Raw genomic sequence first — 27935 nt, 5'->3', positions numbered from 1 at the left:
CACAGGGTAAATGTGAGCTCCTGACTCAGTTTGCAAAGCATTTGTCTTTATAGATAACTACTCAGATAATGAGCAGGACTGTGGGCAAGTAGCATAATTAGAAGACGCAGGATTATAGAGGAAATGACTGCATGAATGACAAAAGATTTTCCAAATGGAGACAGGTAAGACTTTTATGATTTGGGATTATCATCCAGAATGGAATCTAGGTTGGCAGAATAAATGGATGAAAACCCAAAGACAAGGGGGAAACCAGCAACAGTGCACATTAGAAATGGTGAAATCCAATTAGTAATGAACAATGTCATTGGGGTTTTTGAACATTTCAAACATCTGTGGTCTGAAAAGTCAGACTGGAACATTCAGGGAAACAAATTTTCAGACAAACATAATAACTTAATTATTTTTTTCCTTTGGAAATACTGTAATTAGTTTTTCTCCTTGCAGGCACATTTCTGCTCGTGGGAGAAAGAAGGAACTCCAGAAGAGCAGCATGCTGAGTGTGAAAGGAGTGAAGCTGCTCTTTACCACTTAAGGTAAAGCATTGTGAGCTGATGAGAACAAAGAATTGAGTACGCTGAGGACTGTGATTAGACAGAGGGAGAAAAAAGGAAAGGAGGAAAAATGATGCAAAATAAGATGCTTCAAAGGAAATGTTTTAAATGATGGATACTTAGGCTATTCTTTTGCAAGCATCAGCTGTCTTCTGTTATGATTAGCGTTAGATGAATCAACTCTGAAACAGATTAAAACTACCACTATCCTAAGTTCAAGTGTGTGCGTAAGAATTTCAGAGCACTGCCCTGCATAAGGGCATACCTTTTGAAATTATAATTAAAATAGATGGGCTTCCTTTCATAATGAGCCAGAAAACCAGATGAAAATTCGTGTAACTATTGTAGCAGCTTGCTGGCACCTCAGCAGGTGCTGAAGCCCCTTCACATGAGCAGGTAGTGTGGCTCTGCCAGCACAGAGCTCAGTGCAGGTTAATCTGTTTGGCTGTATTGTTGCTGCAGTCAATCTGCTTCTGGTTACCAGGCTGAAGCCAGCTCAGATATCTTTACACCCTGACCCAGGCTGCAATATGGGCTGTTGGTTTCCAAGAGCGCTTTATGAACCTGTTCTAACTAGAAGAGTTGTCACGTTGGCCTGGGATCTATTTCCTCAGATACAGCATCAGCCAAATTCTGAACTTTGTTGTTTTGTACATCTGTGTGAAAGTTCAGAAGGGAGGAAAAAAATCAAGTCTTTTCTTCTTTAGCTTTACTTCTATTGTCTCTTGATGGAAAAAGTGTCTCTTGTCATTAAGCCAGAGCCTCTGAAGTGACGTGAAGGCACTTGGATCAAGTTGCTTGGGAATCAAACTGCCGTTTCAGTGTAAGATGTGGCACATCTCTTAAAAAATGGATTCCAATGATAAATGGGTCAACTGATCCAAAAAAGACAATATAGAGTGCCTGGTTGTGAGGAGCAAAGATTTGCTCTGCCTGAGCTTTGCTTCAGTTTCTTATGAAATGTTGGAGACCCAGAATGGTACAAAGGAACCCTGGGTGTGGGAAGGTGTTGAGACAACAGGAGGAATGTGTTTAGTGATGGAACAGGGTCGGTTTGGCTACTGATTCCAGCTGACTAGCATGTGTTTGGGTTTTGTCACTGTTTCCCTAATAGAGGGGGCCTCTACAGCTCTGGTCACAGCACCAGGAAAGCAACTGCCACTTTGCTGGTGACTTGCCACACCTGCTATGCCTCCAGATGGAGAAAAACCAAAAACTCTATGACTACTAAATGCAGGTTATGCAAATGAGAGATGGTTGAATGAAACTGTAAGTGATCAGTATTCCGTGCTCTGTGTGCCCAAAGGAGCAACAGAAATCCACTTATGTAGTACAGCCTGAAAAATATAAAAAGCAGTTGTAAAGCTGAGCTTGGACTTCTGGGGGTTCCTGACTTGTCAGCCATAAAAAACTTTGGCTTCTATATTGACTCAAAGTCTTGTACATTTGGTTACCCTGGAGTTGTATAGTCTTGTTTCTGGTTGTGATATATGATTTAGGGGGATAAACATGGGGCAGGAAAAGTTATTAGGAGAGAACTAACAGCAGGCAAATGTGCTGACAGGAAAAAAAAATGGGCCCTGTTTTAAAACTTTTAGTTGTTGTTAGTAGTCTGTCAGTGACTGAATAGCTCAAGTGAAAGTAAGCCAGGATTACAGAACTGGTTTTAAAATTTGCTCTTTTTGCTTGTTGTGGCTACATCTCAAGAAACTTTTGCTGTTGCAGTGGCTGTGGAATTTGACTTGTGCAGGGCAGAGAAACAAAAATACTTTGTTGTGTAGCCTTGTTAAATGAATGACAGGTATTTAGTAGCAAAAACAGCAGATCAGAGGCAACCTATTTGTGTGTTTTTATGATTTGAAAATGTCTATTTGAAACGGCTTCTGAATAGTTGTAGGGACTTACCTTGATATAAAGTAAAGGCATTGGAATAACAGCATTATTTGCAAGATTATAATTAATTTGGGAAAAGGTGGCAGATAAAAGGTGAAATTTTACCAAATGTTCCCTTCAAGCAGAAACTGCCGGGGTCTGACTGATCCCTGTGACTCAGCCTTTACAACATTTACTGACACTGACTCAATTGTACAGACCAGCAGCCAAATCGCATTTAGAGGAAAAAAATATCCAAGGCATACTGGTTGAATTTGGCTGCTTTTCTTCACCTGTGTGCTCTTCAAATATAGGGGCAAAAAGCCTTTTAAACTGAAGAACTTTTTAGTCTGCAGCCTGTGAGAGAAAAGGAGGAAATACATCAGTATGTAGTGAGGTGGAGGTTTTAATTCCTTCCCTTCATCATTACTGGGTTTTTCTGGGTATACAGGCAGTACACAAATTTTCATAATCAGGTTGTCTCCTTCCTGATGACACCATGCCCCAGTCAGCATAGCCGTGTGCTTCACAATCACTTCCTCCAGCTGTTCTTGGCACTTTCATGGATGTTTCTCCTTGACCATGTGGCTGGCACTGCACTACTCTGCAAGTTTCTGAGTGGGATCTAGATAAAAAGGTCTCTGATGTCCAATTTTTTTTTCCAGTTTCCATATATTTGCATGCATCTATCTGTCTGGCTATCTCTCTTACTTTAAATGACCATATCCCTCCCCTTTGAGAACAAAGAAATGGGTGTTATGTTTAATGTTAGCTCCCTTATTGTGTTTCAGGCTGACCATTACAAACCTGGTCGTTGGATGACAGCCCCTTTTGTAGCCTTTGTAAAGTTCACTTTCATGGAGTGTGTTGAGAGTGTTTAACACAGTGTATCATCTGCATTAAGGTACAATTCTCAGAGCATCTAACAGACTTGAGACTCTAAATCTGACTCACCTTTATTTGGGCTTCACAGTTTCTCAGACATCTTGCAGTGAGATCAGAGGTTTGGTGTTTTGCTTTCAAATGTTTTCTCTCTTTGACCTTATAGATTGCTGTGGTACATATTAGGCGTCTGTGGTAGAAATGTGATTTTACCCACTGCAATTTTCCCATGCACCCCACATCTCCTTCTCCCAGTAAAATGGCTTAACCATACAGTCTTGCTTTGGTTTTCCTCCTGAGAAGCTTGTGGAGCAGGCTTCCTCCTTGCACAGCCGACAGCTGGGCCTGTACTTCACTTGGCCCTAGGGCTGCCTGGGGTGTCTCTCTAGCAGCAGCTTGTGGGCTTGACTTGTGATTCCCTGTTTAGCCACAAAGGTCTGGCAACAGGCTTCTGTCTGGCTGGTTGATCTGTGTGTTGCAGCTGACTTCTTGTTGCCAGTCAGATGGCAAATTGTGCTGCCTGTCCACTGCTGCCAAATGGTGCTTTAGACAGCTGCTGCTCTTCACCACAGAAGCAGAAGGGTGATAAATAAAACTGTAGATGTATCTGATTTGATTTAGAATTTTCTGAAGGACCTTCACCATTGCCTTGGTGATATCAATGCCCTAAAATGTTGGAAGTGATGCTCTGAGACCTCACATTTTGTGGGTGGGCTTCTCATGTGCTATGGGGCTCACCCAGCTGCATCAGCCCTTCTCCCCAGTGCCACTGGCAGGAGAGCAGCTAGGCTGTAACATGCAGGGAATGCTCTCCTCTGTCTCAAGCTCCTGAGAGAAGCCTGCTATTCCTTCCTTTATTTTCTTGAGGATTCTTGAGGCTGGATACAACTCAGCCTCTGGGAGTACTGCAAGTGCTTAAATTATTCTGGGCCATGCCTGCACCTTCTTCTGGCTGTGCACAGAGATTTTGAGAGTTAACTGCCACTTAAAAATCACTTTGAGGAGCAAAAGCTTTTTCTAATTTGTCAGTGTTATTTTCAATTAATTTCTGAACATCTGTGAGATAACCTTGAAAAAATTTAGAGGAATATAAAGCTTCTTGACAAACTGTTCTTAGGTGAAATAAAAAAAAGTGAGTTTTCTCTGAGATGAGAAGCATCTTCATGAGATGCTTTTCTTACTCTTAAACAATGGCCTTCATTGTCAGGGAGAAGCTAGTTTCTCAAAATATCTGTGTGTTAATCGTTCAGCAATTATTACTGTAACTTCATTGTATCAGTGATACATTTTTTGAAATAAAGAGTTACACAATAAGACAGCTGCTAAGTAACTGGAATCAAAAAGAGCACAAAAGTTGAAATTATGAAATGTTAGAGAAATATTGGTTTAGTTGTTCTAGTTTTGAAGGAGCTAAAATCTCACTGCTGTTGAGTAATAATGCATAAAACAAAGCCTTAATTTACATTTCCAATTTCCTATCTGATTATGCATACGAGGGTGGATTTGAATCCATGTGCTCCTTGGTATCACACGTCTGACTTTTATTTATGATTTGAACAAGGAACTGGAGATTGGATTGTTCAAATCCTCCAAGCACGCTGAGTGGAGTAGGTGCCACAACAATGTGGGAGAATAAGAAGCTCAGGATTAGTTTGAAAAGGTAATTTCAAACAGGATGCGTAGTTTGAAAAGAATAAAAATTCATCAACAGGTACAAATGCCAGGCACAGTGCTTGGAAATAGTGATGACAAGGGGAGAGCTGACTGTGGAGTGTTTGTACAGAAATGGATGGCAGTTTCTGGGGAACACTGTTAAAAAAAAAAAAAAATCCTACTGGGGCATGTGCATGAGATTTTTAGTTTGGGTGGCAGATGAGTGAGTTGTTCTGTTTAATTAGCGCTTGTCCTAGAGGATCAGATACCAAATCCTAGAGCATTTGGGTACCAAAATGCAAGCAAGCAATGCATCAATTGACGGCTGGGTAGAGAGAGGAAAAAAGAGTTGTTGACAGCATGAAAACATGACCTGTGACAAACATGAATCAATTTGATGTTCTTGACCTTGAAGAAGAGAGGATTGAGAGAATCCATCCTTTCCATCTAATTACAGACTCTTGCAGTGGGGAAGGGAATGGCTTCCTCTGTCTGGCTGCTCTTGGGAAAGCAAGAATGAACAGGTTTAAACTGAAGGAAATTAGGAGGTGCTCCCTTGGACTTTTCAAAGGTAAAGATAGAGAAATGTTAGCAAGGATTGGAAAGACTAAAATGTGTCAGGCTCTGAAGGCTTTAAGAACAGGCTGCAGAGATACATGTCAGGAATAATATGTGTACAGCTGGTCATGCCCCAGGGCAAAAAAACCAAATCCTTCCCAAGCTTGTTTGGCCGAGAGCTCTGGGGATCTTCATACTGCTGGTGCAACTTCCATGTGTTAGGCAATAGTAGTGAATAGATGAGTGATGCTGTGTGTACATGGCAGAATTTATCAGCTTGTGATAGGAAATAACCTTCCTAGAGTCACTTATACACATCCTTGGCCCTCTCCCCAAAATCTGCTGCTTTCTTCACCTCTTTGCATTTGACAGCTTGATCTCCTTATAAATGAAGGATCTACAGTTGCTGAATTGCTTGTGATATCAGCAACCACACATCTCAAATGGCCTTTCTCATTCATCTCATAAACCAAAATAAAATGAAGGTAATGAGTTATTAAAAACTCATTTGAGAAGTAAAATCTAGCCAGACTGTGATGGAGTTTGCATCCTTCCTGCTCTGTGCTGGTGTGTACTTGTAAGTCTGCTTCAGGCATGAAGGCTGTGTGCTCCCAGAGAGCTGAAGCTCCCTTAAATCAAGTGTAATGGCTACTGCTGGTTTTCAGTTTTTATGCCTTCCAAAAATGCTGGCTATTTCCTCTATACCTACCTACCTATTAGGCAAGCTGGATTTACTCTTTTATGAGGTGAGTACTTTTTGAAAGGTTCTTTCTGGCAGTAAGATAAACTCAACATGAATATTTCCTGGAATAAATGCATCTGTTAGGCTGTGCTATGCATTTAATGCATGAAACATCAAGTTCTTCAGGCTTTTGGTATTAGAGACTTTCTTTTGTTGCCTTTTTATATAAACTGAACAGTATTTCTAATTTTTCAGTGAAGACTCTAACCTCTTTAAGGTCTCTGTAAGAACTGTCAATCAGATTTTTAATTGACAATTTATTGTGAAATGGGTAGGTAGCTATAAAATGCATAAAAATCATTGTTGTATGAGACATTCACTGAAATATTTGAATGAGTCACTAATGTTTCACTCTTTTGATCTATTTTATGTGGTAAAGAGAAAAATACTTTTCATATTTTGATAGCTACCTGCATTGTAAATTCATAAAAGTACAAAGAAATGGGATTTTAAAAGCAGAGCCACAGCATTATGGGCTTCAGAGCTCAGTGGGAGGGATATGGGAAATTCAGGCTGCCTTTCACTCTGCAGTTGGCCAAAGATAAGCAGTAGTTCTGTAATTGCTAGTGTGGAGTAGACTACATCACAATAACTTGGTTTTTAATCCTAAATTGGTTTGGACCAGGAGTCCTCTATAATTAAAGATATATGGTTTGGAGTAGGGGAGGAGTTCAGCTACCCAGGGATGTGAATGACCAGAAGATGAAAAGATTCACTTTGTCTTTCTTCTGCAGGTCAGTGGTAAAATTGTTCCAAGTTCTGGACTTGCCAAAACCATCACCCTCAATTGCCCTGAAGTAAAACCTTAATCTTTAAATACCTGATGAAATCACATGTCACAAGGTGAGCTGAATCTCCTCGTGTGAAGGCACCATCCGTGTCAGCTGTCATGCTTTGCCTTGCCTTGTCTAGTTGTTTTTCCTTAGATTTGTGTGAAGTTCATTCATTCTCCTTAAAATGCCATGGCTTCTAAGCAGTACATGGGATGTCCTCCTTCCCCAGTGCTCTGCAGAATGCCTTCCAATTTTCTTTTATGGTTCCTCACAGAGAATCACCTTTTTTGTACTCATTTAAAATCTGTTTCTTCATAGAAATGTAATGCTTTCACAAAGGAAATGGTTTCACGCTCAGGAGGAGTATAAGACTCTAGCTTGAGAACCAAGCTAGGTGACTTTAAATATGAGTCTATCCAGGCACAATTTAACATATTTAGTTCTCTCTAGAATAAAATTCAGTTGAAATTTCTTGTGAAGTTCTAAAATAGGCAGAAAATTGCTTTCTTTGTGTACCAATCTGCTGTTATCAAAGCTGGACGAAGTGGATGGAGTGCAGTATCATAAAAGACTATTTTTCCAGATACTCTTAAATCAGAAGTGAAAAGTAAAATCTAAAATCATGAATGTGAAACTGTCAAGAAGCTTTTAGTCAAACTTTACAAACTGAGGCAATTGAGAGATTTCAAATGAGCACCTAGGCTTGCCAGCAGTCATTTGTCTGGTTTGGGTTTTTTTTTTTTTGAGGTGGGACACTGAACTGATTTCTAATTTCCCTCAGAAGATCTACAAGTTTGATTATACCTTCTTTAAAATGTTAGTATCTTAAACATTCAAAAAATCTGAATGACCATTACCTCCTCCCTGACTGAAATGACAAATTTGTTGACTTTTCACACTTTTCTGGAAAACATCATGATCTTCTCAGTGGATCTGTACTGCCAGTTATACTTTCAGGCTTTTCACTGTATCTTCTCGAAGTATTTTCCATTTGATGTTGAAATTTAGTATTGTGCACACAAATCTGAGGAAGAAAGTATTGCTAGTAAGATGATTTCTATGCTGAAACACAGTTAACTGTAGTTGAACTATAGATTTAGCCCACACAAATTTTTCTAGCGACAGTAATGAAATAGAGATAGCTGTGGTGCAATAACAGTACAAATGTGATTGACACTACTGAAAGAATAATGCTAAATGTAGCAATTTTCTAACTGTATTAGAATGTCTTACTTGATAATTAATCAGCAAGAGCTAAAATAAGGCATTTCTGTAGCTTCTATAGTCATGGAAGACATACTCTTATAATTGCTATTCTAATCTGTGCTCTTACATCTTACTCATTGTTTTGTTGATTCATTATAAAGAAAGCCTAGCTAAACCAGTTGCAGCCATCCCTAAGAACAGACTGCTTAAGCACCAGTGGTACTTACAGGGTGTTCTCACTATCTTGTTTCTCCCTTTTTAAAATCAATCTTTTGTTGGGTTTTTTAATATTCTGAGTATATTGAGAATCACAAGTAAGTCATGACAGGGCATGGTTAAAGTTTCCTACCCTGATTTTTGATTTTAAATATTGCTCTAGAACAAAAATGTCTAATGGATTTGGTTTGGTACTTACCTCAGGAGAAGCTCACTCCATGAAAGAAGGAATAGACACCTTTTCTTGATAATAAATTTATCTACAGACCAAAGTATAGCTCTCCTCTGCCTGTTCATTGGTTAAAATATGAAATTGCCATCTTTGCGAATCATTGGTCAAGTTTTATTTTATTTAGGGAAAAGGCTTAAGAACTGTTTCGTGACACAAAAATGCTTGTAAACCTTAGATTTTGGTTGAGTGAATGTGATTGAATGTATTGGTTTGAAAACAAACCAGTGGGAGATCACAAGTCCAGATTGAAATTAAAAATAAGTGAAATAATACAAGGAAAAGCACTGACAAAGTCAGATACAACCTAACACCCTGTTAGGGTGGTAGTAGCAGTCCAACTGAAGTAGTCCAGTTGAAGCGGTGGTCCTGTGAAGGTCTAGTCTCCAGCTGAAGATCCAGTGGTAGCTCTTGTCCTCTGGGAACCCAGTAGACAGGGCTAGCTCAGGCAGTTCCAGAGCCAGGCTATATCCAGGTGGGAACACCTGGTTCCTCCCTCCTCGGCAGAGCATCCCACAATGGGATGAGATAAGTCCATGAGTCACACGGTGGGTCCCTGATGGCCCATTGCCTGTCATCCGGGGTGGGTCATTAGCAGCTGATAGCAGCTAACAGCCCACAGCTGGTGGTAATAGAATACCTAAATCCATCTATATTGCAACCTAGGACATTGAATTAGTCAAAAACCTGTGGAAGATGGGTGATCACTGGCCAAATAGTTTGAAACTTGCCTTTCTTCCTTGTTAGACTGAAAAGATGGCAAAACTTATTATGGGCATTTCTTTTCATTACCTTGTAGAAGGCAGCAACAGGAGAATCTTTGGAGTGTTATTCCTGTTCTCTGGCAAAGCAATCAGCAATGGGGCTAGAAGGGGGACGATCACTGGCTGATTTAAAATATGTAAAACATATCCAGGACTCTGAAGAAGCTAAAATTTAAGCAAAAACCTCTTTAAAGTCAGCAAAAGAAACTGTTACATATTTTTATTTTTCTCCTGTCTCCTACACTCATATTGCCCTGAAGTAGCAAAAGCTTGAATATCTAATTAAGTAACTCTCTGAATATAGCTTTCTGATCAGGTAATATAAATTTCTGTGAGAGCTAGAGAAGCACAGCTGCTAATAAGTGAGCTAAATATTCACTTAAGACCCCTCTAACCTACACAGAGATTTAATACCAAATCTTGATGCAGGGGTTGAAGAACGGTGAGTGCTAACACCTTCTGCAATATTTTTTTGTATTGGTCACAGCTTGTACTATTTGCATCACAATTTTGAAGTCAAGCTCTGAAAACTCCAGCACATTTGTTTTTATTTATTTGTTTCAAGACTACAAGGCTTTTATGCTCATGGTGTTACTGACAAACACTACACTATGTTTGAAAGGGCGATTTCTGTTATGTGTATTTTTGTATTTATGTATTTACCAAAAAAAAAAGTGTGCCTTGTAGAGTAGCAAACACATTTTAAATTGCTTTTTGAAGCATTTTGGCTTATGTTCAATTCCTTCTTGAGCTTTTTCAATGGAATTATTTATTAGTCTTGACAGTTACATCTGTGGGACTATATAGATGTTACTGAGAACACTTTCTTGGCTTGAAGAAAATGAGCAAAGCTGTCCCATTGAGATAAAGCTTCACAAATCAATTAGGTTTCCCTTGTCAGCAGTACTGGAGAGGGAAAGCCCCACCTGAGCACGCTTGCTTGGCAACTCTGAAAAGTGTTACCTGGAAATGGTGTAATGATGATTGCTGATTTGCACAGTGCTACTGCCTGAAGAATTAAATAGCAAGGGCTTGGAGGGGAGAGGAGCTGAAAGCTGTACCCTTTCTCCTCAAGTGCATTCATGTCACAAATTGTTATTAACAGGTCCCTGCTAGTGAGTTTTTTATTTAGATTTCATACCAAGCAAAATACCTGTGCACAAGCCCCAAGAGCCAGTTTGGCGGTAATTAGATTTGCAATTGCTGCCCAGCAGTGCAAAGACAAATGTACCAATAAATAAATTCTGCCAGCCAGCACCAGTGAAAACACTGATTTAGCCCAGCAGATGAAAATAGAAGAATTTTACCCAAGCCTTTAATTTCCAGAGCTGCCCAGGAACAGGTGTTGAGCCTTTCTGGAGAACTCTGGCTAGAGGCTGTTGCGGTGTGTGCCGTTGTCTTTGTTGAAGTCAGCTCATGGGCATCATGTGTTGTTATGGTCCTAATCCATCAACCCGTGGAAGGGGATGCTGCTTTCCAGACCTGGGAACTGGTTATGCTTTACAAACAGGATGTTCTTTTAGACCAAGTAGAGGGTGAGTTTCTTCATGTAGACTCCAAAGGCAAAAAAGTTTCAGAAATCGTAGATGTGTGAATATTTAACGTTTTCTTGCCATAAAGAAACATAAAGATTATCAGCAGCAAAGAAACATCGTTTGCATTCTTAAAAGGAATGATACGAGGAAATTCATCCTAGCAAAAACCAGAAATAAGCACTTTCAAATTAAATGTAATGTAAATTTGAACAGTTGGTTTTCTGCTAATTTCCCTGAGAATTCAGTGGAATCCCTAGTTTATGTGCAAGCAGAGTATGCATGGGTTGTTTGCATGAACTGGAGTATGGATGGTAGTCTGTTTTAAAGTATGGAAAGCTTAAAAATATATAAACCATTTTTTAGAATGGAAGACATCTTTGAGATGTTTTCTTAGAAGCAGAGACCTTGTACTCTGACATAAATTGATGGAGCAGAGGGTGTGTATTAACTGCTTGTGTTCATGGCTAAAGACAAACGTGATGTAACTGAATCACCTCAGCCCTCATTAAAGGAAAAGATAATCGGGGTGACCTTGAGGGACTTGGGTGTGCTTGCGATGCCCCTGAAGACCTCTGCAGAACAGTCATAAAGCAGTGCTGGTTAAATTGATAGATATTAAATGCTATGATAGTATTATTTCAATGGGAATTGGTATGTAACTTGCACTTTTTAAACAAAATATAACCTGATCATGCAGTAAATAAGTATTGAATTCCATGACTGCTATTTTAACATGTGTATATTTAAAGCTGCCCTCTTGTTTTGCAAACAGTAGCACTGGTTTCAATAGAGTGTCTATGCTCCTGTTTCACTTGTGAATTCCAATGGTTTCTGAGAAAATTGGAAACAAAAAAATGCTAAAAAAGGAAGATGCAAACTAAAACTGGAATTCATTATTTCAGTCAAGCTCTAATGTTCAGCAATTTCAAATCGTGATTACGTGAGGTTATTGGAGTTGCTTTCCCTTTCATCACTGTGGGTCTGTAATTTGTCTGAATAAGATAAATTCTTGTGATGGCTCTCCTGTCGTGACCAGGAACACTTCATTCCTCAGCTGTGAGTGGTACAGAGTCCGTTTTCCTGCCTTCTTCTGGCACATTGGGGCTGAACTTAGCTGGATGTGAGGCACAAGACTCCAATGGGAGAGTCCTTTGAGGAGGTACAAAGGATTCTTTGTCTGGTCTTTCCCTGACATGTTTGCTTCCATGTATATGCTCAGCTTTGAGCATTATCTTTGAGATAAACTGGAATGAATTTGCCCCACAGGGATCTGTCAGATTTCCACCTTTTTCTGAAGCCTGGGGATTGGGTCTCCTGCAACTGTCAGGGTTTATGTCACTCAATCACTTTTCTGCTACTACTGCCTCCTCAGGAATAATTGTCTTGTTCCCTGTCTGGGAAACAGGAACCTCCTGATAGCTGCAGCACTTTAGATTAAATTCTGAGGGCTTTGTAGGTGAGTGAGGGAAACTAGAGGGGAGTTGATTTTTTTTCCCCTTAGATTTTGTGAGAGGACACAATGAAAAGAGCACCACATTTTTCCAAAGGCAGCTTGTGCCCTTGTGCTGAACAAAGTCAGTTTATGCCCTTCTCTTTCTCCAGGGACACTTTTCCAGAGCCTGGAGCCCACCTATGGAGCCTCCAGCTGCCTGCAGTCTCTGCGGAGAGTGGTGCTGCTGCTGCGCTGCCGGGGAGCCGTCCCCACTCCGGGGGGTGGCTGAGCACTCAAAGCCAATTGCCTTGGATAATTCCTGTGAAGGGAGCAATCCACACATCGGCTGGAGCTGCTGACGGCTCTCGGGAGCCAGAGCTGTGCTGCTCACACGGTGGCACCCCATGAGGTGACAGAAATGCTACTTGCTAATGAGTGGGAGCTGCACAATGCAGGCAGCCATTAGGGGAGGAAAGCAATTAAGAATCGGTAAGCTTTTCTGAAGCTGCATTTGGTGTTGGATCTAATTATTTCAAGCGGCTGGTAATTCTTTTGTATATCTCAATAATTCTGTACCTCGCCTTTATGCTATACATTGAATAGCTGAAGTTTTAGAAGAACCAAGGTAGGTGGGCTGTATTGAGTATCCATCAGTAAGATGTAATTCTAAGCTGTAAGAATAATGGCCTCCAAGAGTACAACTAACATTCCCTCTTAAAAAAAACTTAGAAATGAAATTAAATTCTTAACTAATCTTTCAATTTAAGGAACAAATGAATTTTTTCCCCTTTAGTTTAGTGGAAACTTTGATTTTTGTATGACAGAGATAGATGACTCAGCGTAACTATTTTTTCCCATTTCCTTTTTTTTGGTCCTTTTTTCTGCATCCAGAGGAAAGCAGTGGAGCTGGTGAAGGGTCTGAAGAGTGGCTGAGGAAACTGGGGGTGTTAAACCTGGAGAAGATGAGGCTTTGGGGGGTCTCCACCTGAAAGGAGGATGTAGCCAGGGGAAGGGATCAGTCCCTTCTCCCGGGTAACAAGTGGTAAGACAAGAGAAAATGGCTTTTAGTTGCTTCAGGGGAGGTTCAGGTTGGATATTGGAAAAAATTTCTTCCCCCAAGCAGTTGTCAAGCCCTGGCACAGGTTGTCCAGGGGAAGTGATGGATTCCCCATCCCTGGAGGTTTTTAAAAGACGTGTAGATGTGGCACTTAGGGACATGGTTTAGTGCTGGCCTTGGCAGTGCCATATTAGTGGTTGTGTGATGAATTACATGAAGTATAGTTCATGAATCGTTGGAAGGAGCAGGGGACTTTTTAACTTAGGATAGTTCTCCCTGAGGCAGTTCCTTTTTTGTTGGGATAGTTCCCTTTGCATGAAGCTAAGAGCATATATAGCCTTTTCATAACTGTTATGCCTGCAAGGGTATATGAAGCAACAAGTTTGCACAGCCCCCTACAGGGAGGGTGAAGAGCTTTCGGTCCTGGCAATAAGGAGTCACCTAGCAACAGCACAACGCAGACTGCGCGGAGCCGCACATCACCAATCACGAACCACCAGGAAACATGAACTGTATAAAAGCAGCTGTATGTAACCTTTGGGCACCGTGCCGCAGGCGCAGCAAGAGACTCGCACAGCCCGCCCAGCGCTGTTTTTGGCTAATATCCGCTTGCTCAATTAATAAAATTGTTAATTGGATTCTAGTCTCCGATTGGCTTATTGAGACTCAATTTATCAGAGTTGGGCTTGATTTTAAGGGTCTTTTCTGGTGATGAAAATGCCGTTCAAGACCTTGAAACTAATTGCAAAGCAGTATCTGACCAGCTGGCAATCTTAGACTGTCTCCAGTGGTTTTTTTTTTCATGATTGCCATCAAGAGACAAAGCAGGGGTGTTGTTATAATCTGCAGCATGTGTGGAAGTAGTGTCCTACTGTGATTTTTGGAAACTTGTAGTTGCAAGTAAAAGTATTGGTGAACCCCTGCCTTACTAATTAAACAAGATGGATTCTAAGTCACACCTGTAAAAGCCACCATGGCACTTACTGAAAAAATGTCCAAGAGAGGGTGAGATCTGGGCTCTCTGCACTGCAAAGGGAGTGTCCTCTCCAGGCAGCATTATTGTCTGGATAATAACAATTATAACAATATCCTGGGATTGCTTTGAAGTCCCTAAGCCAAGGAAGTCCTCACTTGTACCAAACAGGGTGAAGTGAAAGCGTTGATGCATTTCTAAGAATGGAAAGAATAGAATGTTTTCACAGTTTATTGCCATTCTTCTAAATCTTTCCTGGAAGAAAAGAACTCTTACAGATCAAGAAGCTGTTGATTGCTAAGATAATCTCCCCTAGCCTGTTGGGGAGGGATCATTCCTCTTTGTAGGTTGGTTTGAATTGTGGGTGACAGCACAAAGTTGCCATCAAAGCTGCTGCTGCCAGTAGGTTGTTTTGATACAGACTTTTGTAGAAGTGTTCACTAACAAGAAAAATTGCAAAAAAAAAAAAAAAAGTATTTCCAACAATCTAAAGTATTTCCTAATGTTTTATTGATTAATAACTTCAAATATGCAGAGGTGGCTATAAATGTAAACCAGGATAGCCTTATTAGTAATTTGGGATTTTTCTTTAAGAAAAAGAGATTGTCATGGGTATATCTGCTTTTAACATATCAGAAATGATTATGCCTTCTTGTGACTGAAATTTCAAGAAATATCTGATGTCAGCAGCTAGAAATCTCAGGCAGAAATAAAAGCAGTGATTCTTCGACTCAGCAGTGGGGAGGACTGCCCCTAGTTCAAAATTAATGGAGCCCAGTGTTAAGATAAAATCATCTTTCAGGGAAAAAATGAGTCGTTCCTGAAAGCAATGAGCTTATGCAAAGAAGTGAGCATCACTGCAGGAGTCAGCAGTGTCCCAGTTTGTCACAGCCCTCTGACAGCAAACAGTATTTATTCTGCTGTCCTTCACCCCATGCTCACTGACCTACAGAATACGAGCAGTGCCCTCTTCATGGACAGGATCAGAAATAAATGTTGTCTCAAGTATGGATGGTCTCATTTCCATCTGGGAACAGTTCTCCCTAACTGGTGTGCCAGAGGGCAGGTGTTTGAGCTCAGCAACCTTTCTGTACCATCGCAGCCACTGGGTGAGTTAGATCACTGTGATCTCACCAACAGCTTGAAGAGGGCTTCATAACCCTGCCACTGTGCAGAGTTAAAGGAGGAAATGAATCAGAAAGGGAATCACTTGTAGCCATGCAAGAGAAACACTTTTTCTGGGAAGTGAGCCTGACTTTATAAAAAAGCCCTGTGACATTTCAGGTCTAGGAAAAACCCTGTTGTCAGTGCAAGTATTAGTGCATTGTAAGAGAGGTGTTTTTCTGGGGGCGTAAGAATGAAAGTTAAACTACTTAAGTCCAGCCTAATAGTTCAAAACTTACTTGACTCAGTAAACTAGGAGAAAACAGGAAACTTTGACTACAGTTATGCAAACATAATGCTGTAAGGGTTATTTTTGCTCCTCTGTGACTGATTATGTTGACAAGTAAAAATGTGTGGAGTTAATGTTTCCAAAAGGGATAATGGTAAGCATGGTATTGTTCCCTTTCCCTGCTCTGTTCTCAAACTTCATCTCTCTTGGTGGTGCTAATTCCTCTCCCTGTCTGCAAAACATTGAAGACACCTTATTTCCCATGTTCTTTTCTCTCTGCCTGACAATGTATGTTTATATTAATTTTTATTTGCAGACTCTTCAGGTCCCAGTCAGGTTCCGGCATGGGAGGACACTGCTCTCAGAGGAGAATGCAGCAGACTTACTCAACAGCCCAAAACCAGGGGACTGCCTTTCACTGGGCTGGGAGGTTAAAGATTTAAACGTGGTCAGTCATTTCTCATGTATCTTTTCAGTTGCTAAACGTCACCAGTTTTAAGGGGAACAAGTTTATATAAGTTACACCTGTGAAAATGTGAGGGCTCTGTGGAAATCTTCCAGGAAAGAACAGGATAGTAATTAGAAATGGTTCTAGCAGCCAGTTGCTGTTGGCATCATTGAAATAAGTGTTGTTTTCTGGGGGGATAATTTCAGCTGAAAACAAACCTAGGAATGCCTGCAGGAATCACTCTTACTGATTTTTTAATTTTTTTTTTTTTAATTTATTTTTTAGCTGTTTTCAAAAGTTTGAAAAGTTAGAGAAGGAAGGAATATTGCTTCAAGAACTTGACTTCTACTAAGACTCTCGGGACTGATAACATGTCCTGGGCCTATGTGAAGCATTGCCAAGCACTTGCTGTTTTCATTAAGTTGCTGCTGGTAGCAAAGTGAGAGCAATTATCTCTTGAAATGAATGCTCTGTGGATGTCTTCTCTATAATTTATTCTGAGCTGCTGTTGCTGTTGAGCAGCTAGCAGAGTAATGAAGGCACTAGTTCTCAGTGGCAAGAAGGAATGACCTTTATTGTTTTGATTTCATCACATATATAGAGTTCTCAAAAGTCACCCAGATTGGTCAGTCAGAAGCCTCCCCCCAGGCCTGATTGGCCAGGCCTGCACTGCCCAAGTTCTGGGACACTGTTCCAACAACATCCAAACTTTATCTTTATTTATAAAACACAAGAAAATTTCTCATGGGAAAAACCTGTGCTAGCCACAAGCTGCCTTTTCTTGGTAAAAATAATAATTTGAAGTTTGGAGGGAAAGTTATCATGGATTGAAATCCAGGAATCCACAATACATTGCACTGGTTCCAGTGGGAGGATGGGAACTGTGCAGCAGGGCACAGGAAGCAAAGTCAAGAGCTTGTTAGGCCAGGTTTGCCAGCAAAGGCATTGCTTCTTGAATTGCACCTTGAAAGTTGAAAACAAAGTTGCTTTGAATTGCATGTCACCAATTGTTGCCAAATCTTTCTAAGACATGAAATGAAAGTGCTGTGGGTTGTTTTTAATCTTGAGTGTCTGTCAAGGTTTCTTGTCTCTCCAAATCCCCCAGTTAAAGGATGGTAATTCAGACAGAGTTTTGAGAAGCATTGGAAACTTGTACATACATTTGTCCCTGGCCTTTTTAATTGGAAAAGGTGCTTGAAAGATAGGCCAGTGTTGTGATAGTCACATGGCACTTGCCAGTAGGGTACTTGGAGCGCACTGACTTGAGCTGTGTCTTATAGTTTCACTGTGAATTCCATTCAAAAATGGATTCCAAGTGCTACTTTTTTCCCCATTAAAACAATTCACCATAAACCTATAAAACAAATTGGATGACATTTCCTACTCTGGTTGGAAAACATCATTAAAAATGATGTCCTATCACTGTGTGTTACCTACAGCTATATGTAAAAACCTGAAGTGAGAACACAATCAGACTTGTATTAGAAATTAGTACTGAGCTATAATAGAAAGAGAGCATGTACTGAAGTTTTCAGTCTTGGGAAGAATATTTCTTGTTCGACAGCTACAGCTGGCAAACTGTGGACTGAAAATATACCAGCCATAAGCACAGAGTGTGTACCATGGGCAATTGTACCAGATCCTAATCATTATTCTGGGATAACAAACGTGATGACTGAAATAACTTTGCTAGTTTAGGGGAAAGCTGCTACCACAGCTCCTTGAAACAAACCATATTCTTTGAGCTGCAATTTCTGACATGTGGAAATCAGTGAAAAGACCTAGTTATATAATCTAGAAATTGAAATTCCATTTTGGCACACAGTTAGATGGGTTTGCTAAAAGGAAACTAGGGAATTATTTTCCAAGGGCAGGCATTGTGTATAACATTAACACACACAAACACACACACACAAAAAGCTGATTTGGTCCTCCTACAAATTTTTTTTTTTTTAAATAAACCAGAGTCATAGTTAATAAATATGCATTTGTTTTGTGTAATGAAATTTATATTGCCCCAGAACTCTGTTGTATTAGTAAATGACTGCATTTGTGTTTGCCACATGACAGACTTCAAGATTTAAAGACATTCACTGTAGTTCTGATGTCCAAATCTAAGTAGTTTAATAAGGGCTAGAAGATGAATGATGGGAAGGAATTTCCTTTACCTAGCTGTACAACATGGGCCTATTTTCAAAGGTGTATTATCTTGTTTCACAACAGAGACAAGAACCCAGTCGCTCTTACTGCAACTTTGAATTCAGGCTCAGCCAAAGGAAGCATTCATTGAAAATGTTTTAAATAGAAAACTTTTTTTTTTGGAAGGATGTAGTGAATTCAACACTTGGAAAAGGTATGTGAGGAATGGATCTACCTAATAAAAACCCCACCAAGTAACTCCCATATGCCAGCTAACTAGAGTAGGTTTTTACACTACTGCACTCAGCCTGTGACAACATTAAAGAATTTCTTGTTCAGAGGTATTTGCCTTGTCTATCATCACAATATTGCAGTTCTAATTACCTGGCAGTGTTTCTTGGGAGCTCATTCATTTTTCAGGTATCCTTTCTTCTGGTGCCATTGTGCCAGCCCTCACTTGGGGCAGCCCCATTGACAGGGAAGGCTCAGCCTGGCTACTGTGGGCTACTTGTGAGAGCTCTGAGACAGGGCAATGGAGTAATAATAACAGCTACTTACTGATGCCAGATTCCCAAAGGACTGTGGTTCTGGAAAATGGTTAGGGCTTTCTCATTCCCAGAGGGTTGAGAGCTGCACTGTGGTCAGAAGAAAGCAAAACTCTTGAGATTTAAGTGACAGGAATAAAGGACTAAAGGGATACCCAGGCAACCTAGGACTTGCTGCCTGACATGCTATTTATTTATGCTGTATACCTCAGCTCAATGAGTCATGCCAGTAAATAAGAGCAAAACAGAACTGACAAATGACACCTATGAGGTTCACTCCGAGTTATTTTTTCCAGTAAAAAGTAAACAAAACAGTGTTTGAGAGAGAAGTTAACAGCTCTTTGCAAGCACCATAGGAACACTTGAGAAGACGAGCAGTTACTTTAAGCTGGGAAAAACATGTGGCTCAGGAGCAGGTGAAAGAGGGACCACTTTCTCCTGAAACATTTCTTGTGTATCTGGTTGCCTGTGGTGTTTCTGGCTTTCAGTTTGTGCCTGTAACAATATTTTCAGTGAACTGTATTAAAATGGAAGAGTTCCAATCTAGGGCTCTGTGAGATCTTGAGAGACGGCAAGAAAAAAAGTGTTATAAGTTTTCTGCAGTGCTGTTCTGTAGAAGCTCACATGGGGTAGAGTAATCTCTGGAGTTAGCAGAGTTTTATAAAGCTAAGAGAAGATGGATATGCCCTTCTCAAATGAAATCTCAAAATCTGACAGATGGTTCTCTGAAGGTCTCTAATTTTATCAAATATAAATGCCAAGTGTCTGATTGCCATGGTACTTATTTTGCCTCTAAACTAAAAAAAAAAAAAATCCACAATAACATGTTGTGGAAAATACACTCTTTGTTTTGACATGGAAATTATAAGAAAAGGTCCTCAATGATACTTTTTGGCAAGGGCAAAAAGATAAGAATAAATAATGAGGACTGCTATAAAGCAATGCAGTTTAAAGCAACAGGAAGCAATCACGTTTTCATACCCAAATTTATTTTCCTTTAGCATTCATACTTAATTGGTTTGCAAATAGCAGCTGAGCTGCACTGAATGATGACTTTTGTGATGATTTGAAAGGAATCCAAGTATACAGGATCAATTCATAATAGTTCACTTTGACAGCTATCAAAAAACTCCATTACCAGTTCCTCAGTCAGTGACTTCCTTATCCGTTGGTTTTCATTCTTTACCATGTTGGTGCTTAATTAGCAATTCTAAAAATTCTAGGTTATGTTTGAAAAACGGAATTATTTCAAATATCGTTTTAGGTAGAAAATGTATTTGGGCAAAACTCTCTAAGCTGGAGGCTTTTTGTTCAAAAGCAGTAACTTAAAAAATCTTCCTCAGTTGTGCATTAAAATAGCTTGACTGTCATTAACTTGAGGATGTGGAACACAGAGAAATTAGAAAATAATAATTTTTTCCTGAACATCGGTGAAGTTCAGCTGTGTCATTTAAAATCAGCAGTAACTGAAAACACCATTTCTGTGTCCAGTAACCACTTCCTTCTCCCTCTCTCCTCTATCACACACTTCTTCATCCCTGCATGTCCCACCAGCACAAGGTGAAGCTGATTCCTGCCATTTGTGAATGTAACTCATAAACAGGCCCTCAGGCAGAGGGCTTGGGCTTCCAGACAGCTGGAGCCTGCACCAGAGAAAAGATTCCTGCAGGCATCCTGCTTTTCTTTCAGTCTTCCTCAAGCCTTGGTTTGTCTGGTTACTGTTTCTTGCCCGTCTGTTTTTCCCTGGCAGATCAGAAGCCATTTCACAGCAATGGCACCAGCACAGCTGCCACCCATCACAGTGCCCAAGCTCTACTTTTTGTGCCAGGGGCTCAGACTAAAGCACCAGCTGATGTCAGGCAGGCTGGGCAGTGACACGGAAGGGACACTTCACAGTAGGACTTAGCTGTGTCTTAAAAGCTTTTCTTTTCTTACATTTAATGACTCTCGTAGGTTTAGAAAGATTTTTACTTTTCTGTGGGTAACAGTCAAGGCGAGGCAATTTCCAAAGCTTGTCAAATGTTGTCAGCTTGGAACCTGAAGTTAGCAATGAACAAAAACCTGAGTCATCAACACTTGGCAGCTTGCTTGGAGTTGGAGGAGTTGGGAATGACAAGGTATGATATTTACTAATGACCATCTCTGTTTTTTGGTCTGAGCCAAATTTTTTTTTTCTTTCTTTCATGGCATTTAATATTTCAACATAATAGACTTAACAATAGCCTAGAAAACTAAACACTGTTTGTCTTCTCAGAACTGTGGGTTTAATATTTTATGGTGCAGCCAGCTTGAAAATAGAAAACATAACCAGGCAAAGTAATTTGGTTTGGGCTTTTTTTTGTTTGTTTGTTTTAAGAAACAGCCATGCTCACTCCACCAGTTTCTGTCACTCTCTGTTATTCTCTTAGACTTCTAGTCTCTCTCCCCTTAAATTGTACATTTCCAAGCTGAGGAGTTTTGGACGTGGGAAAACTTGGTCTCATTAACCATCCTTTCTCCATGCCTTTTTCAGCTTGGCATGAATGTCTTTAAACTGAGAGCAATCAGAAGTGCATCTCATTTACAGCATATTGGTATTGCATAGGCTGATGCATTGGTATAGTTTTGTAAAAATGTTTACTTTTCCTGATTATTAAACTACAAGGATTCCTCACATGTGTTTTGATCCAGATGAGTTTTCCAGCTTACCAGGATGGGATATAAAGTGTAGTGTTAGGAAAAGGAGGAGCTGTTTAGATGAGAACTCCTTTCCCCCATGCCAAGGTGCACGTTGTTTAGTGGCACTCACTTTCTCTTAGGCAAGAGCTGATGGAAAGAAGAGCAAACCTGTGCAATGAACTTCTCATGGTGGGGGACTTGTAGTCAGGTGGAAAAAGCACTGGTCTAATGCCCAAGTGCCAAGCCTGGTTTTGTTTATGGGATACCCTTGAGCAAATCATCTCTCTCTGTACCTCAGCTTCCCCCTTAAGTGCATTTTACTGCTCTCCCTTGTCAAGTATTTGAATTTCAATTGATGACAGACTCTGTGGCCATGCCAGGTTGCATTCCAGAGGCATCGAAAGCATTTGCCATTAACTGTGGTCATTCTTCTGTCCTTTCTAACATAAGGAGTTCCCTGTGATAACCTGTCTTAGTTCACCAAAGTTACACCTGGGACTGCAGCCAGTAGTTCTGGATCTGGGAGAAACGGGAAACCTCACACCTTAGGACAACTTTTCTAGGAACATACTGAAGAGGAGTTATGCACTTTCCTCATCTGCGGCCCTCTCAAGCACACAAGATTGTCCAAGGCTTATTTATACAAGCAAATAAGCTGTTTTGGAAAACTCCTTGTACTACCAGGGAAACATGGATGAGGTGCTTAATACCCAAGTGGTTTAACTTCTGAGGATTTGGGAAACCTCTAACTTGTGTTCAGGCATAAGACTTTCTGATTCACTGGATTTTTTAGCCAAATGTCTTTGCCTATTTCAACTAAATAATTCGTTTACCCAGTGAAGGACTGGAACCATTCATGGAACCATGGTCAAAACACTCTTTGAGAAAATGCAAAGCTCTCTGCCATTGATTCCTTAATAGGCTGAATATTTTCTGAACTTTTTTTCCATATAAAAGGATCTAGAAGTTCATGGTGAGCAGTGTACAATATAGCTATGAAATATTAAATGGCAAATATTTGATTCATAGCCCTATTTTTCTTGTCTCTGTTACATTCAGGAGAGAACTCCTCAGATTTATTTCCTGGTGTTCACTTTGTAAACTACTCACATTTGTACAAAACAAAGACCACAGTGGCTCAGAATATATTTCAATAATGTGAAAAATAAATCATGCCAAAAATGCTTATTGGTACTGACACTGTTAAAAATCAGATCGTTCCATTGCACTTCAGTTAATTTAAGATTCCCAGGATTTTTTAATACAATTTAATCCTTAATGCTTTTTCTTGCTTCTGTCCTTGGATTACTCTGAAGAAGTTGCTAATAACTCTTCTGCAAATAACTCTTCTCTTATGGACAGTTTAGATACCTATAAAAGTTTCCTTTTTTTTAATACCTCCCCAGTGCATAAAATTGTCTAAAATTCTGGTCTTTGGTGGTTGCATCTACCTAGGAGAGCTTTTTGTTGTTTCAGCCTTAGGCTGAAATTTTGTAATGGACAATGAAAATCCTGCATGTCGTTTTCTAGTTGATTATGACATTTGATTATTCAATAATTGAATATTTTTAATTCTTTTACAACTAGTTTCATTTTTTACTTGTTAGTCAAAAGCAATGTATAACCTAGTGCTGCAGTGATGCTTGAAGGGGGAGATAAAGTCTTTTTTTGCCCACAGGGACTGTAAGAGTGGGATTCCACCTCTTCCCATTCCTGTTCTTTCCCCTCAGTATTCTGCTTGCCAATGCTTTTGCCAGCCCAGTGACTATCTTGTCAATCTGCTGTGACTCTGTGACAAATTGTACCTATTCCTAGTGTCAGCCTTATGTGATGTTATGTCACACTTGATTCATGGGGATGCATTAACTGAAAGTAAATTACTCAACCTATCCCAGAAGTCATCACCATCAGCTTGAGCCAAGTGGAAAACAACTCCCAAACCTTTAACAGCATGAAATTCAATTGCTTCTGTATGCTGTTGATCCTAGCATTTTTAATATGCTTTCAGTTAAAAGTCCTAAAACAATTTATCCATAAAAATTACCCCCTGGAATCTGCCTGTGCCTTGAAATCTGTTTGCACATACATCTCCTTCCTTAAATTTTAATTTTGGGGATGGCACGTGGTGAGAGCAATAGAAGCAGCAGCAATGTGCTAGCACAAGCCTCTTGCTGTGTAGCACATGATGGCACCCTTTCTAGCTGACATTATGCAAAACATTAGAAAGGAAGAAGGATGATTTAATATTCTAATTGAAAGAAAGGAATTGCTCATTTGAAACAAGCTGATCTAATTTAGAATAATAAGTGTTATGTGAAATTAATCACACCTAACTACATCATGGTGCAATAGCATCCAGGGTCACCAGTCACAACAGCATTAAAGAATGCTTAAATGATATCCACCTTAGAGCCAAAGAGCCTCATTAGCACTCACATGAGCTCCACATTGCCCCCACTGGGCCATATTAAGGGGCCTGGGATTCATCCCTCCTTGAATACTGAATGCATTGTTTGAAGTGGAGTGGTGCACAGGGTATTTCATGAATTGATTTTTTGAAAATCCTTTCTGAAATACTGTGCTTATCTTTTAATTAGAAAAGTGCTGCCAATGAAACCAAGCAAGCAGGGGATAGAATGTTCTTGGATATGATAAAACCCCATGGAGTTTAGAGGGACAAATCCAGCTGCTGCTCAAATCACGGCAAAGCAGCAAACTCCCAGATCGGAAAAGGTAGGGTCAGCCATTTCCTGAGAGTTTTCTAACTGGTGGTGCTTTCCACTGGTACTTGTTAAGTCATCAGATGGTTTTTGAAAAGCTTTCATAGAAGTGTGATTGTTTTAATTACCTTCTCAGATTAATCACAGTGGGAAGACTCTTACATGAAAACAAGTCAGAGAGTCTAATTCTGATTTCATCAAGAAGGATAAGAAATATTTTACCTCCTGGTGGGCAGCCTTCATCTCACTCTATTTGCTCTGAAAGCTCTTCTGTGGAAGGGAATTAGGAGGCCAAGCAATACTACCAAATTTTGCAAATATTTTTATGGTGATCTTCCCTAGTGATTTCTGTTGTAGTCTATATTTCCAAGGTTTCTTATTCTGTTTATCAGCTTCTCCCCCAAGTTATTTCTCAACAACACTCTCTCACATTTGAAGTGGTTATTTTTCCTTTATAAATCCATTGTAACTTGTAAAAGGATTCTCAAAGGGTTGCAAATACTTATTTTACATAGGAAAAAAATCATTACATGGAAGTCAATATGGCATCTTCTGTTTAACTGCTACTGGTCCAACAGGAGCTGTGATTTTTAAGTGTTTACTTAAGACAAGGGATTTAATCAATTGCTTTGCTCCAGAGTAGGGAAAATGCAGCCTTTAAAGCTTGTAAAATGTCAGAACGTATATTAACTACCTTCCAGGATCTTTTCAGAAAGTAGATGCTATTCTTTGAGATGCAGCAGCTATAAAGCATGAAATCCACTATCCTAAAGCAAAATATGGATCATTGCCATGACCTATGAGCAGCGAACTGTCTTGAACTCTGCTGCAGAGCTCAAGTTCTTTTGGTGAGCTTTTCAAAAGATTATTGGTGAATCAGTAAGTTTTCACTTGGCCAGAAGATAGGATTCTGGTATCTAGCTTACAGAAGTTTAATGAGCTCATTTCACCTTTTAAAGGAGTTTCTCTTTCAGAAATAGTTTAGGGTCATTTATATAACTGAATACCTGACATATAGAACTGCAGCATTATATTCTTTCGAAAAGAACCTTTCCTGAGGTGTATTTGGTACGTGAAAATGAGAGACTGAAATTTTGTTAGTCATTATAGGTCAAAACAGCTTAAATCTCTACTTGACAGCTTGAAATGAATGATTATAAGTAGAAACATTTAAAATTATTGAGAGCATTATAGTATGATAATCTTCATATCACAGTATTTTAACAATAATACACCAAATCAAACTGTAACTTTAATTTAAAATGCTAATGACAGTTCTCATAAGTGCTTTTTTCCAAAATGCTGCTGCTTCCCTTTTCGATCCCTCTAACACCATATTCTGCATGTCCCTGTGGAGGCTTAGATCCACAGATTCCCTCAATTCTAAGTTGACATCTAGAACTGAATCAGTTGCTTTGTGGTAAGTAGTTCTTCACTTCAGAAGCAAAAAATTCAGGACACTGCAGTACAGACATTTAACACCATATTTTGCAAATGACAAAGCTGGGTACTAGCATCAATAGAAAGGAAGAAAATGAGAATTGGACTAGCAGAAAATGAAATTACTGTTATATTTTATTTCTTGAATGGAAGTGTGGAAATTACTGTCTGCTCTTAGATGGAGAATTAATTCTGGTGCAAGATAAAAAGAATGCTAACAGCTAAAAGCTGTGCAAGGTGATGGGCCTTTTACAATTAGATAAGTTTTCAGGTGACAGTCAACCAAAACCTTCAAAATTACTACAAAAAGGGTTACTTAAAGGGATGGAAAAAGCAAGAGGTATTCAGACTTTCTTTCAGATTTTAGCTGAAAGAAAACAGTTGCTCTTGCATACCTTTCTCTGTAGGTGTAAATGAGGTTTATAGGAATTTTAGAACAGATTTTTGCATACAAATCATCTGGAAATCACTGAAAGAAATGAGAATTACTCGAGTACAAGGAGTGAGGGTATTTGCACCAGGGGGCTATTGCCATTGTCTCTGGATGCTCTGAGAACTGAAATGGATTTGTGGATGGCCAGGGAGAACCCTGCTTGTTGAGGGATTTGTGACTATTCCTAACAAATGGGACTGGGCCAGGGTTTAGACTTGATATTGAATCAGAAGATGAGGAAATGTAATTTCCCATCTAGACAAAACATGGCAGTTGATAACTGGTAGTGAAAAAATTGCTGGTTTTCTGTGTATGGGAATAAAAGAGAATACCAACTGGAATTGTCAGTGGAAATGGAAAAGAGAATTGAGGATGGATGAACTGCTTCTCAGCAGAAGCACAAGGAAGGAACGTAAAAACCTAATCAATATATGGCTTGGTATTTTGGCATGTGTATCAAATGCTGTTTGCACATCATCACCATTTAAGTTTTGGAATTAAACTTACTCCTCAAAAAACCCCCAAACTCCCACAAGTTAAATATTACGTATAGAATATGTAATTTTTTTAGGTTGTGGAACTGTTGACCACATTATTTTTGTACTTCATTTGCATGAAAAAAGGGAATAGGGGGCAAAAGGAAGGAAAATAGAAAAAATAAGTACATTGAATTATTTCTTTCAAGCATTTTGCTTGCCACAGCTTATTTTTGATTGCACAAGTTCACTAAACATTCTTGGATGACAAATGGCAGGAGTAGTCAGTGTCTAAAAGAATAAGTCCTAGTCCAGTACAGACTTTATAAAAATGCTTATTTATTTGCAGGAAGAACAAAACCCAGGAAGGAGCCGAGGGAAGGTTGGTAGAAGGTGGGGTAAAAGTGAGCAGAGGTAAGTGTCACATGCACCAGGTACTATGAGAAATGTGGTTCTTTTGAGGGAAGAAAACAATTTCTCAAGGTGATTTTAAAAGGCTCTTGCTCAATGAACCAATTTCCATGGCAGCTGTGCAATTTGAGGGGCTACGATCCAGTGCAGAGGATAGAAACTGTAAATCAAATCATGTCTGAGCAGCCTGAGCAACAAAGTCTTGGTTTGGGTGAGTGAGAGCCCATGCTTGGGTGGGTGGCTACTTTTTCTCTAAGACATCAAGTTAATATCTGTGTTAATTCTTCGTGAGTATCACAGTGGCATGGTCCCATGGGGAACTGTTAGAGTACCTGCAGCCTAGTAAGGCTCAGCTTCCCAAGCTTAAACAAAGACTAATTTATGCATGCTGTTCTTGTTTAATCACTGTATAAAGTATGGCCAGCCAGCTGTACAGGGATGTAAGGTTTGTGTCCCCCACCTAGCCATGCACACACTGTACATTAATATCTCTGAGAGATGGGGCTGGATTATAAAGCTCAGTGGGGATCACTTAATCTAGAGGTGTAGAGACATGAGGTTTCACAAGAATAAAGATTACCAGACAGCAGTGTTTATCAGCAGAGCCACACACTGGGAGACAAAATGTTTGGAGTTAAGATGATATGCTAAGTTAATAACAATTTGTTTTCTGTTCAGCCACTCCAATATACTTTGCAACTGTGTGCTACTCTATTTTAGGGATTGATGCTTCTCTTCATAAATACTGTTTTGGGGAAGCTTCCTGTCTTCAAAAGTGATGGAAAGTAAAGCATGCATGAAGATAAGACAAAAGCCAAAAAGATGT

At 39.7% G+C, this 27935-nt stretch overlaps 1 long non-coding RNA gene across 1 annotated transcript; it reads left to right on the top strand.

Annotated features, from left to right (window-relative positions):
* Nucleotides 1–27934, top strand: LOC146437816 (uncharacterized). The gene is made up of 4 exons (XR_014851554.1): nucleotides 1–164; nucleotides 448–536; nucleotides 27048–27112; nucleotides 27830–27934. It is a non-coding gene; the product is annotated as an uncharacterized LOC146437816 (long non-coding RNA).
* The last annotated feature ends 1 nt before the right edge of the window (nucleotide 27935 follows it).

This window comes from Lichenostomus cassidix, chromosome 4 (genome assembly GCF_008360975.1).
Source record: "Lichenostomus cassidix isolate B80296 chromosome 4, HeHo_3.0, whole genome shotgun sequence".
In the NCBI taxonomy this organism is placed as follows: Eukaryota; Metazoa; Chordata; class Aves; order Passeriformes; family Meliphagidae; genus Lichenostomus; species Lichenostomus cassidix.
This window is presented reverse-complemented; position numbering and strand designations above follow the sequence as displayed.